At 40.9% G+C, this 17,461-nt stretch overlaps 1 long non-coding RNA gene across 3 annotated transcripts in view; it reads right to left on the bottom strand.

Moving 5' to 3' along the window:
• Nucleotides 1–521: 521 nt before the first annotated feature.
• LOC141410034 (uncharacterized) overlaps nucleotides 522–17,461 on the bottom strand; it is a 34,893-nt gene continuing 17,953 nt past the window's right edge. For 2 of the 3 annotated variants that reach the window (XR_012433327.1, XR_012433324.1), the window contains exons 4-5: nucleotides 15,754–16,013; nucleotides 522–917 (exon numbers count right to left, since the gene is read on the bottom strand). This is a non-coding gene — a long non-coding RNA (uncharacterized lncRNA). Of the gene's footprint in view, nucleotides 918–2,015; nucleotides 2,117–15,753; nucleotides 16,014–17,461 lie in introns of all 3 variants that reach the window. The other variant, XR_012433325.1, reaches the window with a different exon arrangement.

Below are 17,461 nucleotides of genomic sequence, written 5' to 3' on the forward strand. Positions count from 1 at the left end.
AAGCCCTGATAGGAAAGATGACTCTAGAAAAGAGGAGCAATTATGGAAAACTAGAAACCAGCCCTTCTAGATTTTAAGCGACACTCAACACTTTTGGGAACTGGAGCTTGAACAGACCTACTGAACAGAACAGAGGCAAATGCATACAGGACTTTGGTATGTAAAGCTGGCATTTCAAATCAGTGGGGACTATAAAGACGATTCAATAAATGGTGTTGGTATAAATGAGTGGCCATTTGGGGAGGAAAAAAAAGAAACATTGGGACCATATCAATTTATGCTAGGGGAAATTCTGGATAGGTGGAAGGTTAAATGTGGGAAGTGAAAGAATCAAAGTTCTAAGAGAAATGAGGAAAAAATCATTTATAATATCAGAGTAGGAAAGCCTTGAGAACATGACTTAAAATCTAGAAGACATGAAAGAAAATAATGACAAGTTAAAAACATAAAAATCAAAAACATCTGCATGAGTAAAACACCATAAATAAAGTCAAAAGACAAAGGACAAACTTGGGAAAATATTTGCATCTCACCTAACAGAAACAGCTAATTTGGTTTTATTTATTTTAATAGCTTTAGGGGTACAGGTGGGTTTTGGTTACACGGATGAATTGTACAGTGGTTAAATCTGGGATTTTAGTGGACCCATCGTCACCCCAAGTAGTGTACATTGTACCCAATAGGTACTTTTTCATCCCCTACCTCCCTCCTAGCCTCCCCCATTCTGAGTCTCCGATGTCCACAGTACCACTCTATATGCCTTTGTGAACCCATAGTTTAGCTCCCACTTATCAGTGAGAACATGCAGTATTTGGCTTTCCGTTCCTGCGTTAATTCACTTAGGATAATGGCCTCTAGCTCCATCCATGTTTTGGCAAAGGACACAATTTCATTCTTGGGGCTAACTTTTAAAGTTCCTGTAAAAAGATAAGGGAAAGGACAAAACTCAATAACAAATGTGCAAGGGATATGAACAGCCAATACATAGAAAAAGAAAAGCAAATGGAACTGGGCATGGTGGCTCATGCCTGTCATCCCAGCACTTTAGAAGGCTGAGGTGGGCAGATAGCTTGAGCCCAGAAGTTAAGAGACCAGCCTGAGCAACATAGTGAGACCCCCTCTCTATTTTAAAATATGTTTAAAAAAAAAAAAAAAGCAAATGGTTCTTTAACTTTTGAAAAGATACACTCATTTTTTTAAAAAAACTAAACTACACGAAGACACTTTCTCCCATGAGATAAGCAAAAATCTAAAAGTTTAATAATACACTATGCTGATGTGTACATCTGTTATGTGTAACAGGTGTATAACTAAATGTGTACATCTAAATGTAGATATACACCTGTGTACATGTTATTAAATGTACTGCTAAATATTTTTGAACCTATTATAAATGAAATTGTTTTTCAATTCATTTTCCAGTGGTTGCTGCTAAAATATAAGAATAGAATTGGCCAGGCACAGTGGCTCATGTCTGAAATCTCATCCTTTGTGAGGCCGAGGCAGGAGGATCACTTGAGGCCAGGAGTTCAAGACCAGCTTGCTCAATAGAGTGAGACCCCCATCTTGACAAAAATAAAAAATAAGCCGGATGTGGTGGCACATGCCTGTAGCCTCAGATACTTAGGAGGCTGAGGTGGGAGGATCACTTGAGCAAGGAGTTTGAGGCTGCAGTGAGCTATAATTGTGCCACTGCACTCCAGCCTGGGTAAACAGAGCAAGACCCTGTCTGTAAAATTTTAAAAAGAAAACAGAATTGATTTTTGTATTTTAATTTTATATACTTTGACATATTTACTTATTACTTGATGTCGTTTGGCTCTGTGTCCCCACCCAAATCTCATGTTGAATTGTGACCCTGAGTGTTGGAGGTGGGGCCTGGAGGGAGGTGATTGGATCGTGGGGGTGGTTTCTAATGGTTTAGCACCATCTCCCTACTGCTGTCTTATGATGGAGTTCTCATGAGATCTGCTTGTTTAAAAGTGTGTAGCACTTCCCCTTTCACTCTCTCTTACCTGCCATCATGTAAAGATGTGCTGGCTTCCCCTTCACCGTCTGCCATGATTGTAAGTTTTCTGAGGCCTCCCCAGCCATGTCTTCTGTACAGCCTGCAGAACTGTGAGTCAATTAAACCTCTTTTCTTCATAGATTGCCCAGTCTCAGATAGTTCTTTATAGCAGTATGAGAATGGACTAATACAGGAAATTGGTATCAGAGAAGTGGGGCATTGCTACAAAAGATACCTGAAACTGTGGAAGCAGCTTTGGATGGGCAGAGGTTGGAACAGTTTGGAAGGCTCAGAATAAGACATGAAGATAAGGGAAAGTTTGGAACTTCCTAGAGACTTGTTGAATGACTTTTACCAAAATACTGATAGTGAGATACAGACAATGAAGTCCAGGCTAAGGAGGTCTTAGATGGAGATGAGGAACTTACTGGAAACTGGAGTAAAGGTCATTCTTGCTATGCTTCAGCAAAAAGACTGCTGGTATTGTGCCCCTGCTCTGTGAAATTTGAACTTGAGAGAGATTATTTAGAGTATCTGGTGGAAGAAATTTCAAAGCAGCTAACCATTCAATAAGTGACCTCGCTGCTTCTAACAGCATATGCTCATATGCATTCACAAAAAAGGTGGTCTGATATTGGAACTTATATTTAAAAGGGAAGCAGAGTATAAAAGCTTGGAAATTTTTCAGCCTGCCATGTAGTAGAAAAGAAAAACCTATTTTTGGGAAGTAATTCAAGCCAGCTGCAGAAATTTACATAAGTAAAAAGGAGCCAAATGTTAATAGCCAAGACAATGGGGAAAATGCCTCTAAGACATTTCAGAGACCTTCATAGCAGCCCCTCCTATTACAGGCCCAGAGGCCTAGGAGGGAGAAACAGTTTCGTGGGCCAGGCCCAGGGCCTTACTATTCTGTGCAGCCTTGGGACATGGTGCCCTGAATCCCAGCCACTCCAGTTTCAGTCATGGCTAAAAGGAGCCACAGTACAGCTTGGGCCATTGCTTCAGAGGGTGTAAGCCCCAAGTCTTGATGGCTTCCCTGTAGTATTGGGCCTGTGGGTACGCAAAGGGCAAGAGTTGAAACTTGGGAGCCTCTGCCTAGATTTCAGAGGATGTATGGAAACACCTGGATGTCCAGGCAGAAGTCTCCTGCAGGACTGGATCCCTCATGGAGAACCTCTACAAGGGCAGTGTGGAGGTGAAATGTGGGGTTGGAGCTCCCACCAAGTTCCCACTGGGGCACCGCCTAATGGAGCTGTGAGAAGACAGTCACCATCCTCCAGACTCCAGGATGAGAGATCCACTGACAGCATGCACTGCGCACCTGAAAAAGCTGCAGGCACTCAATCCCAGCCCATGAAAGCAGCTGTGGGGGTTGTATCCTGCAAAGCCACAGAGGCAGAGCTGCCCAAGGCCTTGGGAGCCCACCCCTTGCATCAGTGTGCCTTGGATGTGAGACATCGAATCAAAGGAGAGTATTTTGGAGCTTGGAGATTTAATGACTGTCTTCCTGGGTTTTGCTTGCAAGAGGTCTGTAGCCCCTTTGTTTGGCCAATTTCTCCCTTTTGGAATGGGGGCATTTACTCAATGCCTGTACTCGCATTGTATCTTGGAAGTAACTAACTTGTTTCTTTATTTTACAGGCTCATAGGTAAAGGGTACTTGCCTTGTCTCAGATGAGACTTTGGACTGGGACTTTTGAGTTAACTCTGGAATGAGTTAAGAATTTGGAGGATTGTTGGGAAGGCATAATTGTTTTTGAAACGTGAAAAGGACATGACATTTGGTAGAGGCCGGGTACAAAATGATATGGTTCGGTTCTGTGTCCTTACCCAAATCTCATGTTGAATTGTGATACTGAGTGTTGGGAGGGGTGCTGGTGAGAGGTGATTGAATCATAAGGGTGGTTTCTAATGGTTTAGCACCATCCTTCTAGTGCCATCTTGTAATGGAATTCTCATGAGATCTGCTTCTTTTAAAAGTGGGTAGCACCTCGCCCTTCGTTCTCTCTCTCACCTGCCACCATGTGAAGATGTGCTGGCATCCCTGTCACCTTTTGCCATGATTATAAGTTTCCTGAGGCCTCCCCAGCCATACCTCTTGTATAGCCTGTGGAACTGTGAGTCAATTAAGACTCTTTTCTTCAGAGATGACCCAGTTTCAGGTAGTTCTTTATAGCAGTGTGAGAATGGAATAATACACTACTTCTAATTATTTTGTAGATCCTTAGGATGTACAAAACAATCATATGTAAATAATCATACTGCCTGCAAATAAGGATGATTTTGCTTCCTTCTTTCCAATCTTTATTATTTTATCATTCGTTATTGCAGTGGCTAGAAGCTCCAATTCAATATTGAGTAGAAGTGGTAAAAAAAAAGACAGCATATTTGCCTTTGTTCTGATTTTGGTAGAATATCATTTAATATTTCACCATTAAGTATAATGCTTGCTGTAGGTTTTTCATAAATGCTCTTTATGAAGTTGAAGAAGTCCTTTATAGTCTCAGTTCGGTGAGAAATTTTCTCATAAATGGATATCAAATTTTGTCATATTTTTTATCTACATGTGAAAATGAACAGATAGTTTTTCTCCTTTATTCTGTTAATATGGTGAGTTATATTGATTTTCAATATATTGTTAAACAAACCTTGAATTCCTGGGATAAAACTAATTTGTTATGCTGTATTATTTTATTATTTGCTTCATGTTTGTTTCCTCTGCTGTTAGTCCCTCTTGTTCTCCCTTTCCTATATTCTTTTGGATTAAGTGAATATTTTTATAATTTCATTTTAACTTACCTATTGGTCTTTTAGTCTTTTACATGATTTCTTAGAAGCTCCTCTAGAGACTACAATATAATCCCTTAACTTCTCAGTCTACTTGCAATTTTATTGGTCCATTTACCCTCCCCAGCCATACCACCAACACTGCCACCATCTTTTATGCCATAGCTGCCATATAATCTATCTATATGTGATATAAACCTTAAGTCAATATTATAATATGTCCTTTATACAGTTGTGCATATATGAAAAAATTAAGAGGAAAATTGGTCTTTGATGTTTACCCCAGTATTTATAATTTTTTATGCTTTTCATTCCTTTTCTCATATTCTGTACAACTTTCTTTAGCTTCTGGAAGTGCAGGTCTTCTGGTGATGAAATCTCAGTTTTCTGATATCTGAAGATGTCTTCATTTTGCTTTCATTCTTGAAGGATATTTTTGCTAAACAGAGATTTCTAAGCTGACAGTTTTTTCTTTAAGCACTTCAACAATTTCATTCCACTGTCCCTGACTTCTATAATTTCTGCTGAGAAGTCCACAACCATTGAAATCATTATTCTCCTATATATAATGTGTCATTTTTATTTACTGCTTTTAAGATTCCCCTTTGTTTTTTGTTTGTTTGTTTGTTTTCAGTAGTTTGACTATGATGTGTCTAGTTTGTTTTTCTTTGTATTTATCCTGTTTAGGATTCACAAAGCTTATCCAATCAGAAAATGTAAACATTTTATTAAATTTAGGATGTTTTCAGCCACTATTTTTTCAAATGTTTGCCATCTCATTCTTTTTCTCCTCTCTTCCTGATACTTTAACTCTCCATAACGTCAGCTTTTTAAATATTGTGCCACACATTCCTGAGGTTCTCTACGTTTCTCACTCCCTTTTCTCCTCCTCCTCCTCCTCCTCCTCCTTCTTCTTTAGATGGGACAATTTCTATTGCTCTATCTTCAAATAGAGGCATTTAGATATGTGTAGAAACTGGTCAGCTTCCAAAAATGCAAATACAGCCCAAATAAATGTTAAGAACAATATATTAAAGTCTTAAGAAACCAGAAACATGTCAAGTGGGGATACCTTCACTGTTAGGTGATAGGGCAACCATCTGGTCATTTCATTCATGATCCCAGTTATTTTCATCTGTAGCAAAAAGTTATAGGATTTTCATTGTTACTGGAAATGAGAAAAATTATATATACACATATATATGTATATATATATTTATATCTGTGATTTCTGGCAAATGTATAGGTGGTATTACACTTGAATTACATCCATATAGTTCCTAAGAATAATTTTATATACCAAGAGTTTAAGATGCCTAAATTCTTTAAAAAGAACAGCAAATATCCACAGGCCTCAGAGTACACTGAGATGCATACAATCTAAATGTATTCCTTTCAGGATTTTGATTATAAAAAATTTCAGTAACTCCCTCAAAGATAGAGATTATTTATTCAACAAACATTATGGCAGATTCAAGTATCAAAACAATCTGTAAATTTGGGCATGTAGACCCAAAAAAGATCCTCTCTCAAACTGCTAACCTGGTGCTGCTAAATGAAGCAGTTCTTGCCTAAGAATTTTCACAGGTGTTCATTTGCATCCATGAAATTCCTCTCATTACATCAGTTTTTAAACAGGTTGTTTGCATCAAGTTTCAAGAGTAATTTGTGAACATTGGTGTCTGACTATCTATCCCCATAGCAGAGACAGTAACTTCTGAAAATTTCCAGTTACTCCTAGAGATTAAAGAGTTGGAAAATAAAAAGGTAAAATTTAAATTGTAATCTACTGGTCTAAGCCTATATTTTCAAATGGCCAGGCTTATAAACCATCTTCTTACTTAATATCCTTGCCTCAGCTGTCTTCCTCACACATTTTTTTTAAACAGTCTCAATCTGGCATCTACTGCAGCCTCAACCTCCCAGGCTCAGGTAATTCTCCAACCTCAGCCTACCGAGTAGCTGGGACTACAGGGGTATGCCACCATGCCCGGCTACTTTTTTTGTATTTTTTGTACAGACAGGGTTTTGCCATGTTGCTTAGGCTGGTCTTGAACTCCTGGGCCCCAAGTCCCATGCAGTTTGAACAGTATATACAATTGGAAGCCTCACATTCCAAACCCCACCTTCAACATGTTTCCCAAAATTTTCAAATCCCACCCTTTCACCTGGTCTTTCAGACCTTCCCCTAGAGCAGCAGTACCCTGTACCTGGTCCGTGGCCCAGGCATCGGGGACTCCTGCCCTAGGGTACATCTATTTGTTCTTGGAGTCACTGCCACAGCCACTGTCATTATTCCCCAATATGGCCCCTCACAGGCTTGTGCGGGTGCATGCAAGCCAGCCCTCCCTCACTGATCCCGCATGCTGTTACCCTGGAGCAGCTCCCACACATGTGCAAAGCTGATGTACACCTGGGCCTTCGTTCATTCCAGTTCCCTACCTAGAATGTCTACGCAGTCCTCACACCCTGCCACCAGACCTTCGCAGCCATGCAGACACCTCGTCTCCAGAATTACCTCTGACACCTAAAGCACTCACAGACCCCACCTCCCTCCCTTTCTCTTTTGTACCCCACATTTTAATATCTTCCATTTTTTCCTGTTTCTCTCCTCCCAGTAGACTATAACTTCTTTAAGGGTAAGAAATGGGTCTCCTTTCTCTTCGTATTCTCCAGTACTAAAAACGCTTCCTGGCACATGTTAACCATTCACTGCATGTTTGTTGAATTAATGAAAGAATAAAGAAATAAATGTACTTATACTCTTTAATTCAACCAAGAAAATATAACAGTGGTCCCCTACATGTAATTTATCCCTTACAGCTCAACTTTATATAAAACTTTCTCCAAACTAGAATCACTCAACTTCTTTCCACCACTTCCTTCAAAATTCACCAACTTCAAAGGCTCCATAATTTAACCCCTCCCCTTTGATCCTTCTCTTCTGCCATATTCCAGATTCCACATTCCTCAGGAGCAGGCTTAAGGCCTTATCTTTCTCGTATTTTAAGTGTTTGCTTAGTTCCTTTTTGTGCCAGGTACTATAACTAGATGGGAAAAGGTTTTTTGGTTGTTTTCTTGTTTTTAATTTATCATGCAATTTTCACAACTTCACAAGATGAATATTAATACCCAAGATTTAGCAGATGAGAAGACTAAGTAACTTGCCCAAGGTCACACAACTAATGAACGATGGAGTTGACATTTTAACATAAGGCTACTGTATTCTGAAGACACGCTCTTTTCTTTTTTTCCATCCCAGCACAGGGGAAAGGGGACAATTATTCTAGGCTGGATACTTACTTTATGTTCTTTCTGTAATAGATCTGTTATATTTTACAACAGGAAATATTTTTGAAACCACAGAATAGGTTCAGCAAAATAAGTGAAGCTTATCTTTGATCAGAGATAAAGGCAAAGAAACCCCGGCTTCAAATTAAAACCCCATATATGCAAACGTCATTTTATGAGCCAGGACTATCTTTTCCTGAGTTTTTTAACTTTAAAACACCAAAGCACAGTGGCTACAGAAGGAAGGTAGTCACGGAGTTGCACCACGGAATGAAATCGTATTATCACAGGCCTTAATACAACAGGCCAAATTCATTTCGAAAAAATGTATTCAAGTCTTAGACCCTGTGAAGAAAAAACTCTTATTTTCAAGAACAGAAACAGCTAGGGGTTTTTTATATCTTCTTACAATAAATTTCCATCCATTGGCTTTAAATTTTACTTTTCATTCAAAAGCACAGCATGTTTTTATATTGAAAACTTCCTAGGAAAAGGAGAGCCATTTTCTCATACTCTGAATCACGGTTTTGCTCTGACTAGGTAAACAGCATGCACCCTCAAACTCTTGCTAGAGAGAGTCACTGAAACCTTTTAGGTTAAAAGGAAATGATTGGTAAATAGCTTTTCTGAATCTGAGTTCTTCTGTAGGAAATGGAAAAACAGAGAACTTACAATTCTAACTAGTAGCATCAGACTCAAATAACAACTTTGTGGGAAAACAAGGATCGATTTGAAAGCTAGGCTCCTTCAGGTCAGACTCAGATTTTGAGGGGCCCTGTGTTTTTATAATTTTGGAGGCTCTCTACGAGAAAAAGAAGGCAAACTTACAAATGCAAATTTAATCATAAACACAAATATGTATCTAGAATAAAAAAACATAAAGCATAAATTTAATAAGGCTGACAAATACGGCAAACAAAATTTTTCACCAAAATATGAAATAACATTTTTACTAACTGTCTGGGACATTTCGGTAGTGTTTCCTTTCCTATCTTTTTTAGTTGCATGCTCTCTTAAAAGACATTTTTCCTAAAAAATAAAGATTTAAAATTATTTTCTCTATTGAGAATAAAGGTTTTTCCTTTAATTTGGCTAAAATTTGGAGTTCTTTCCAACATTAATAGCTTAGAATAATTTATTTCAGCTTCTCAACTCATTATTGTAATGTCATGTAAATTTTTAGAATTATTGTCAAATTTGGAGAAATCTCTGTCAAGTGTTTTTCATACAGGAGCTATATAATCTGGAAAAATATCTGCAGACTGCTGGTTTTATATATTTCAAATGTTCCTCTACTACCTACATACTGCCAATATTAGGCTCTGCAAAAAGTGTTCTTCTCATAGTACATGTCACAAGCCTGGTGAGTAGGCACCGTGGCCAGTAGGACTATCTTTGAAAGCCCCTCCTACCCCAGGATAGTTACGAAAAACTTACCTACTCAAGGAAGTGACTGCAAAGCACATAAGTAAATCTCATTGCTATGGCCTGGATGTTTGGGTTCCCTCAAGATTCCTAGGTTGAAATCCTAACCCCTAAGGTGATGGTATTAAGAGGTAGGGCATTTGGGGGGAAGATGAGGTCATGAGGCTGGGGCCCTCATGAGTGGGATTAGTGCCCTATGGAAGAGGCCTGAGAAAAACCCCTCACCTCTTCCACCACATGAGGACATAGACTGAGAGTGCTATCTGTAACCAGGAAAGGGGCCCTCATCAGACACCAAATCTGCTGGTGCTATGATCTTGGACTTCCCAGCCTCCAGAACTGTGAGAAATAAATTTCTGTTGTTATAAGCCACCCAGTTTATGGGATTTTGCTATAGCAGCCGAAATGGACTAAGACATTCACTGAAATCAAACTAAATATATCCATAAGTCAGCTTTCCCTTAGCCTAGTCCTAAAATCCCCATGACCACTCCAGGGCCATTCAACAAGGTAAGTTAGCATGAAAAGAGACATGATTGTGGTTGAAATATTTTTCACAGACAGGCATGGTGGCTCATGCCTGTCACCCTAGCAGTTCAGGAGGCCAAGGCAGGAGGATTACTTGAGCCCAGGAGTTTGAGGCCAGCCTGGGCAACATAAGGGAGACCTTGTCTCTACAAAATAAATAATAAATAAATAAATCAGCCAGGCATGGTGGTGTGCTCCTGTGGCCCCAGATACTCAGGAGGCTGAGGTGGGAGGATTGCATGAGCCCAGGGAGTTTAAAGCTGCAATGAACTATGATCACACCACTGTACTCAAGCCTGGGCGACAGAGCAAGACTCTGTCTCTGTCTCTCTCTCTCTCTATCTCTCTCCCTCTCTCTCTCTCTCATATAGATGGATAGATAATATATATAAAAAACACTCTATATCTATATATATTATCTATATATAGGTGATATACAATCTATATGTTATAGATATAATATATATCTATATATAGATATCTTAAATATATATATCTTAAAGTACTGACATCTTCCACCACCACTCGTAATCACAGCCACAGGCCGTAAACCACACTGGAGAATGGAGGCGAAGTGCAGCTCACCAGGCCCCAGCGCCAGACACTGGATTCCGGGGTTCCACGTGTGTCTGCAGAGATGCATTTGTTTCTCTCAACACCGAGGAAGACTCCCCCATTACACACTGGGAACCGGACTCAGAGCTACTCCCCAGTGGGGTGGGACCCAGGGCAGCTGCTCTTTCCACTTCCCATAGCGGCTTTTCCAGCGTTCTTTTCCTTACCATAAGAGGGGTGACACATATTCATTAAACATTTTCAGTAGATGGGATTTTTTAAATTACCTGTAGTCATATTACCTAGACACAACCATGGAAAGATTTTGGCATATTTTCATGTTTTATGGAACAAAGAAATTGAAAACATTAAATTAAACCAAATCTATTTCTCTCATTATTAAAGAAATATACATTCCCTGTCAAAAATATGAAAAGAATTTTAAAAATACTTAAAATCATCTGTATTTGTTGGCGAGGGCTGTTGTAACCAAGTGCCACAGACTGCATAGTTTAACAACAGACATTTTTTGTCTCGCAGTTCTGAAGGCCAGAAGTGCAAGATCAAAGTGTTGGCAAGGCTGGTTGGTTCCTTCTGAGGGCTGTGAGGGAAGGGTCTGTTCTACACCTCCCCGCTAGCTTCTGGTGTTTTACTGCCAATCTTTGGCATCCCTTGGTTGACAGAACATTACCCTGACCTCTCCCTTCATCTTCACATGGTGTCCTCCCAGTGTGCAAATCTGTATCCAAATTTCCCCTTCTTATAAGGACACTGGTGACATTGGATTTGAGGCCCACCCCACTCCAGTATGACCTCATTCTAACTTAAGTAATTAATACACGATTTCCAAATAGTCACATTCTAAGGTAGTGGGGGTTAGAACTTGAACATATGAATTTGGAAGTGGGTAGGGGGACACAGTTCAACACAGAACACCATCTCAAATCCTGTGAGGCAAAGAAAACCAACGTTAGCAAGTTATTACTAGGTCGTTTTTGAAGGTATGGCCAGAAATTTCTTCTGCTACTCTGCTCATTGAGGTTGGGGTCTGTGTCCCCATGTCTCTGAATCTGGGCAAGCTGGTGACTGCTCTGCTCAGTAATCCTCGTATTCAAGTCATGACAACCCGGGCACCAGGCAGGGGAATGAAAGAGCTTCCAGATGTTTCCAGCCCTCAGCTACCAAGTCATTTCCAGCTTGGGTCTTACTGAGCTGAGGTCACAGACACCAGGGAATAAAGACAAACCCTCCCTCCTGTGCCCTGGTGAAATTCCAGATCCACAGAACCCGTGAGCATAATAAATGTATGTTGTTTGTGACCGTTAGTTTTACATCTAGACCACAAGATGCCTAAATACTTCGATAAACCTTATTCTGGGTATGTCTGTAAAGGTGTTTGGATGAGATTAACACTGGAATCATAGACTGAGTAAAGCAGGTTGCTTTCCCCAGTGTTCCTTCCCCAGTCCATTGCAGGCCAGAACAAAAGGCCTGGCAAGGTAGAACTTGGTCCCTCTGCCTGACTACTTGAGCTGGGACATCAGTCTTCTCCTGCACTCCAACTGGGGCTTACCCCATCAGTGCCCCTGGTTCTCAAGCCATTCGACTCATTCTGGAACTACACCACCAGCTTTCCTGGGTCTCCAGCTTGCAGATGGCAGATTACAGGACTTCTCATCTACCACAATCCATGAGCCAACTCCTCGCAATAAATTGCCTATAATAAAGGTCTTATAATATATATGTTTATACACTATTGGCTCTGTTTCTGAAGGTTCCAAATATATTGTTTAAGTCAGTAATTTCAGAGGTGGGCGGAGGGCTAACTACCCAGCAATAGTTATATTGTAATATTTCTAGTCAGAAATATTTTAATTCTTATATAATTATAATTCTTACTCTTTTTTCTGTGCCTTTAAAAACATTTCTCTTACTAAAGTGAGTCACTAACTTCTTAGATCAAAAGGAAATGATAATTTCTCTGATTCTGAGATTTATTTTAAAAAATATTTAAAAAACAGTTCAGCCTCACTTCTAAACATTTGCATTATATAAACATAATGAATATACTAAGTCCAGCCATAGGTAACACAGGGACATTCACAAGTCCCAGGTGGAGGACAGTATGAACTGAAGCTTTTTGACGCAGTGGCTGCTTAGACCTTTTACTATTCTTTCCTAGTTAAAAGTCAGAGAAATCAAGTAAACATTGAAGTCTTAAAGATGCAGACAACAGCTGGGCACAGCAGCTCATGCCTGTAATCCCAGCACTTTGGGAGACTAAGGTGAAGGATTACTTGAGTCCAGGATTTCAAGAGCAGACCCTGGGCAACAAAGCGGGACTATCTCTTTGAAAAAAAAAAAAAAAAGTCGTAGAAAACATGTGAGGCTCTTGGTAATGCATATGATGAATACGATGCACTACACAGCTCTGGTTTTGAGAAAGGGGAAGTGCTTGGTTCTTCTTGGCATTGGCTGTCAACCATGTAAATAGTTTGGCCAATATTAACAGACCCTGGAGCCAAATCAGTTTCATGTGGTCATCAATCATGACATTTCTTCTGAAACATGAGGTAAAGCATGTGGTGCAAGAAATACACTTTCTGGGAAATGACGGAAACCTTAAGAGGTGCAGCTCAGGGAGCTTCTTGCAGGCCAAACCGCAGCCCCTAGCCACAGAACTGACCAGACCACACGGAGGCCAAATACCTGTGTGTGGGTCCAGCATGAACAATGCTGGTCCTAAGTCCCTGTGGATCATGATCTCCTCATTACTGAGATTTTCATTTTCACTGCTCTTTCGGGTAGTAGATCTTTGAGATGTGTTAATGAAGGGACGGGAAGGTCTATGGTACTAAAAGTATATACTGTTGCCTTGAAAGACAACAGACTTAGTTGGGCATGAGGTTGTTCCCAACATTTTCCTCTGAAAACTCTGCTACATGTGGTTTCATTGTCTTCTGATCTTGGGTGGTGCAAAAAAAAAAAAGCCTATGGCCAGAGAGATTTCTGTTCCTGCATAGGAAACTTACTTTTTTCTATCTGAATGCTCATATGGTCTATTTCTTATATCTTTGTAATGTGAAAATGTTGTCACTCTTTTTTCTTGGAATGTGGTGGATTTTTTTTTTTTTTTTTTTTTTTGAGATGGAGTCTCGCTCTATTACCCAGGCTGGAGTACAGTGGTGCAATCTCAACTCACTGCAACCTCTACCTCCTGGGTTTGAGCAATTCTCTCCTGCCTCAGCCTCCCATGCAGCTGGGATTACAGGTGTCCGACACCACGCCTGGCTAATTTTTGTATTTTTACTAGAGACAAGGTTTCACCATGTTCGCCAGACTGGTCTCGAACTCCTGACCTCAAGCAATCCGCCTGCCTCCACCTCCCAAAGTGCTGGGTTTATGGGCGTGAGCCACTGCACCCAGCCCTGTGGTGGATTCTTTTGATCTTCATCTTCAAGTTCTTTTCAGCACAAGAAACACTTGTTTAATTAGGTCTTTGGTTGTTACTTCTATTTTCCCACAGGAATACCTAAGATTCTTGCATTGAATCATTCTTCCCTCCCCTAGATAGCTCTCATCTCCCACACCGAGTCAATACTTTTAATCCTTTTCTCTGCATTCTGGGAACATACCTTAGGTGGTTCTTCACATCCCTCGCTTGACATTCAACAGCATTCTCTCTAATGTGGACGTGAATGTTATTATTCATCTTTAATTGCTTTTTAATCACTTATCTCTTGATATTCCCTGCCTCACACTCTGATTCAGACACATTGAACTTCTCTCAATTCCTCAACATTCTAGGGTTTTGTTTTTGTATTTATATTTGTTTTAGGAGACAGGGTCTCCCTCTGTCACCCAGGCTGCAGTACAGCGACACGATCACAGCACACTGCAGCCTCTACCTCCCAGGTTCAATTGATCCTCTGGCCTCAGCCTCCCAAGTAACTGGGACTACAGGCACGTGTCACCACACCCAGTTAATTTTTGTATTTTTTTGTAAAGATGGGGTTTCACCATGTTGCCCAGTCTGGTCTCAAACTTCTGGGCTCAAGCAATTTTCCTGCCTTGGCCTCCCAGTGTGCTGGGATTACAGGCATGAGCTACTGCGCCTGGACAACATCTTGGGTTTTTTCTCACCTCTAGGGCTTCACACACAGTATTCTTTGGTCATAAACGCCCTCCACCACCAAGTCATTTCATTTGGCAAACTCCTACATCTTCATATGCTCTGAGCTTCAGCTTTCATGCAGGAAGCTTGCTATGACTGCCGAGGATGGCTCAGAGTCCTCGGGCTTCTATTGTGCCCTGCCAACCCTATTATCACGCATTTCACCCTGAATTGGAAATGCCAGTTCCCTTGTCTGGTACCTCACTAGATTCTGAGAGGACAAGAATTGACAATTTTATTCATCATTATATCCTCAGCCCCGAACACCACTGCTGGCATGTGGTAAGCATTAAAAAATATTTTTGCCTATAATATCCATCTTTTTCAATCACATTCGTCTTTTTGCATCTTAAGAATTCTCTGCATGGTACTCAAAGATGGTACCAAACAGCATCTTTAGGGATACCAACAAGTTTCATTTTTAGAGCTCTGTCTTCCTCTGATTATTCAAATGTGTGTTCCCTTCCTCCTACTTGACAGCATTTTTTCATAGATTTTATGTTTCTCCTGACCTCCTCCTCCAATGAATAGAATAGATCCAGACTTGGTGCCCACCAACAGACGCACATCATACTGACCCTGGCCTCACTTTCTATCTACCTGGGTGCCTGCCAATCTCCTCTTCAAGCTATAAAACAGACTGCAATGTCCAGCTCCCAGCTCCCTACCATTTCCATCTACTGTGCTCCTCTAGACAGAAATGGGACATGTCCTGTCCCACTGCCATAGGTATTTAGTTAGAATTGGAAGAAATTCCAACTTCAGTCAATGCCACTTTAAACCAGGAGTCCCCAGCCCTTTCAGTTTAAATGAATCCCAGGGACAAGGACATAATTTTGATAATTTTGGCAGGTGTTCTTAGAACACACTTTAGAAGTCTTATTTATGTCCTATATATTAGAGTTTCATCTTAAAGCAGCCTTGTATAGAAACTTTTATAATCCTGTTAATGTCTTTGTTTTCTGCCTCTATAATTAAGAACTTACCTTTGACCTTTGGAGCACTGACCCTGTTTCTCTGGAGTCTTCCTCCTGAATGGGTCACTCCCCGTTTTTTCTTGAATAAACTTTTTTTTTTTTTGAGACAGAGTCTCACTCTGTAGCCCAGGCTGGAGTGCAATGGTGTGATCTCGGCTCACTGCAAGCTAGGCCTCCCGGGTTCACGTCATTCTCCTGCCTCAGCCTCCCGAGTAGCTGGGACTACAGGCGCCTGATACCACGTCCGGTTAATTTTTAAACTATTTAAACTGGAAAAAAATGAAACAAAATAAAGTTTAAAATAGAAAAATTAGCTGGGCATAATAGCAACTACTTGTAGTCTCAGCTATTCTGGAGGCTGAGGTGGGAGGATGACTTAAGCCCAGGAGGTTAAGACTGCAGTGAGTCATGATTCGCATCACTGCACTCCAGCCTGAGTGCCAGAGTGAGACCCTGTCGGAAAGGGAAAGGGAAGGGGAAGGGAAAGGGAAGAGGAAGGGGAAGGGGAAGGGGAGGGAAGGGGAAGGGGAGGGGAAGGGGAGGGGAAGGGAAGGGGAAAGGAAGAGAAAGGGGAAGGGGAAGGGGAACAGAAGGGAAAGAAAGGGAAGGGGAAGGGAAAGGGAAGGGAAGGGAAGGGAAGGGGAAGGGAAGGGAAGGGAAGGGAAGGGAAGGGAAGGGAAGGGAAGGGAAGGGAAGGGAAGGGAAGGGAAGGGAAGGGGAAGGGAAGGGGGAGGGGGAGGGGAAGGGAAGGGGGAGGGGGAGGGGAGGGGAAGGGAAGGGGAGGGAAGGGGAAGGGGAGGGGAGGGAAGGGGAAGGGGAGGGGAGGGGGAAGAAAGAGAGAAGGGAAGGGAAGGGAAGGGAATGGAAAGAAAGGTGGACAAAGACATGCAGACTCAAGGATATTAAACTGTTTCAGAGCATGTGAGTTTTATTTTTCAAACTGGAAGGTTAGCATTAACTGACAATGGCTTTCATAAATTCAAAATTCATATTCGCTTCATCAAAATCAAGGTAATTCTACGTCTATTTCTCCAGCCCCAGCTTCTCACCTTCTCAAGCTATAGGATGTTGTCATGCAAGTGCCCTACAATCGTAATATCAAAATGTTCCCCACAAGGTAGAGGAAGTAAGTTTGGGCCAAAGAGAATCAAGGCATCAGATAGAAGCAAAGGGGAATGAAGGGTACACATGCTGCCCTCATTCCAATCTCTGCCTACTGCAACGCCTAAAGCCCACCCACAATGCTGCCATTCTGAAGGCACAGGAACCACCCCATAAACTTTAAAACATGCCCTTTTGCCAAGCAAATTCAAATTAGATTTCTCCCTTATGCAACCGAGGGTTCTCACTAATACAACTGCTTTACATAATACCTATATTGCTGTAAAGTTCGGTATAAATAATTTTTATAAAATTTTTTAAATCTTATATTTACATAGTACTTCACAATTTTCTAAATTGTTACACACATTATCTCTTTTGGTGTGCAAAAGTAATTGCTTGAGATGGCTAGAACAGCATTTACTATCTATGGTTTTAAAATAACAACAATAAAATAAGACACAGAATAATTTAAATTTTGCATAAGGTCACACAGCTAGTGAGAACAAAACAGGAGATGAACTCAAAGCTTCTGACTCCAAATCCAATACTCTACACCCAGAACTCTGGTCTTCTGATTGCTATCCCAGTGCTCCATGCACCCCTTGATGGCTAT

Source organism: Macaca fascicularis, chromosome 4 (assembly GCF_037993035.2).
Source record: "Macaca fascicularis isolate 582-1 chromosome 4, T2T-MFA8v1.1".
Lineage (NCBI taxonomy): Eukaryota > Metazoa > Chordata > Mammalia > Primates > Cercopithecidae > Macaca > Macaca fascicularis.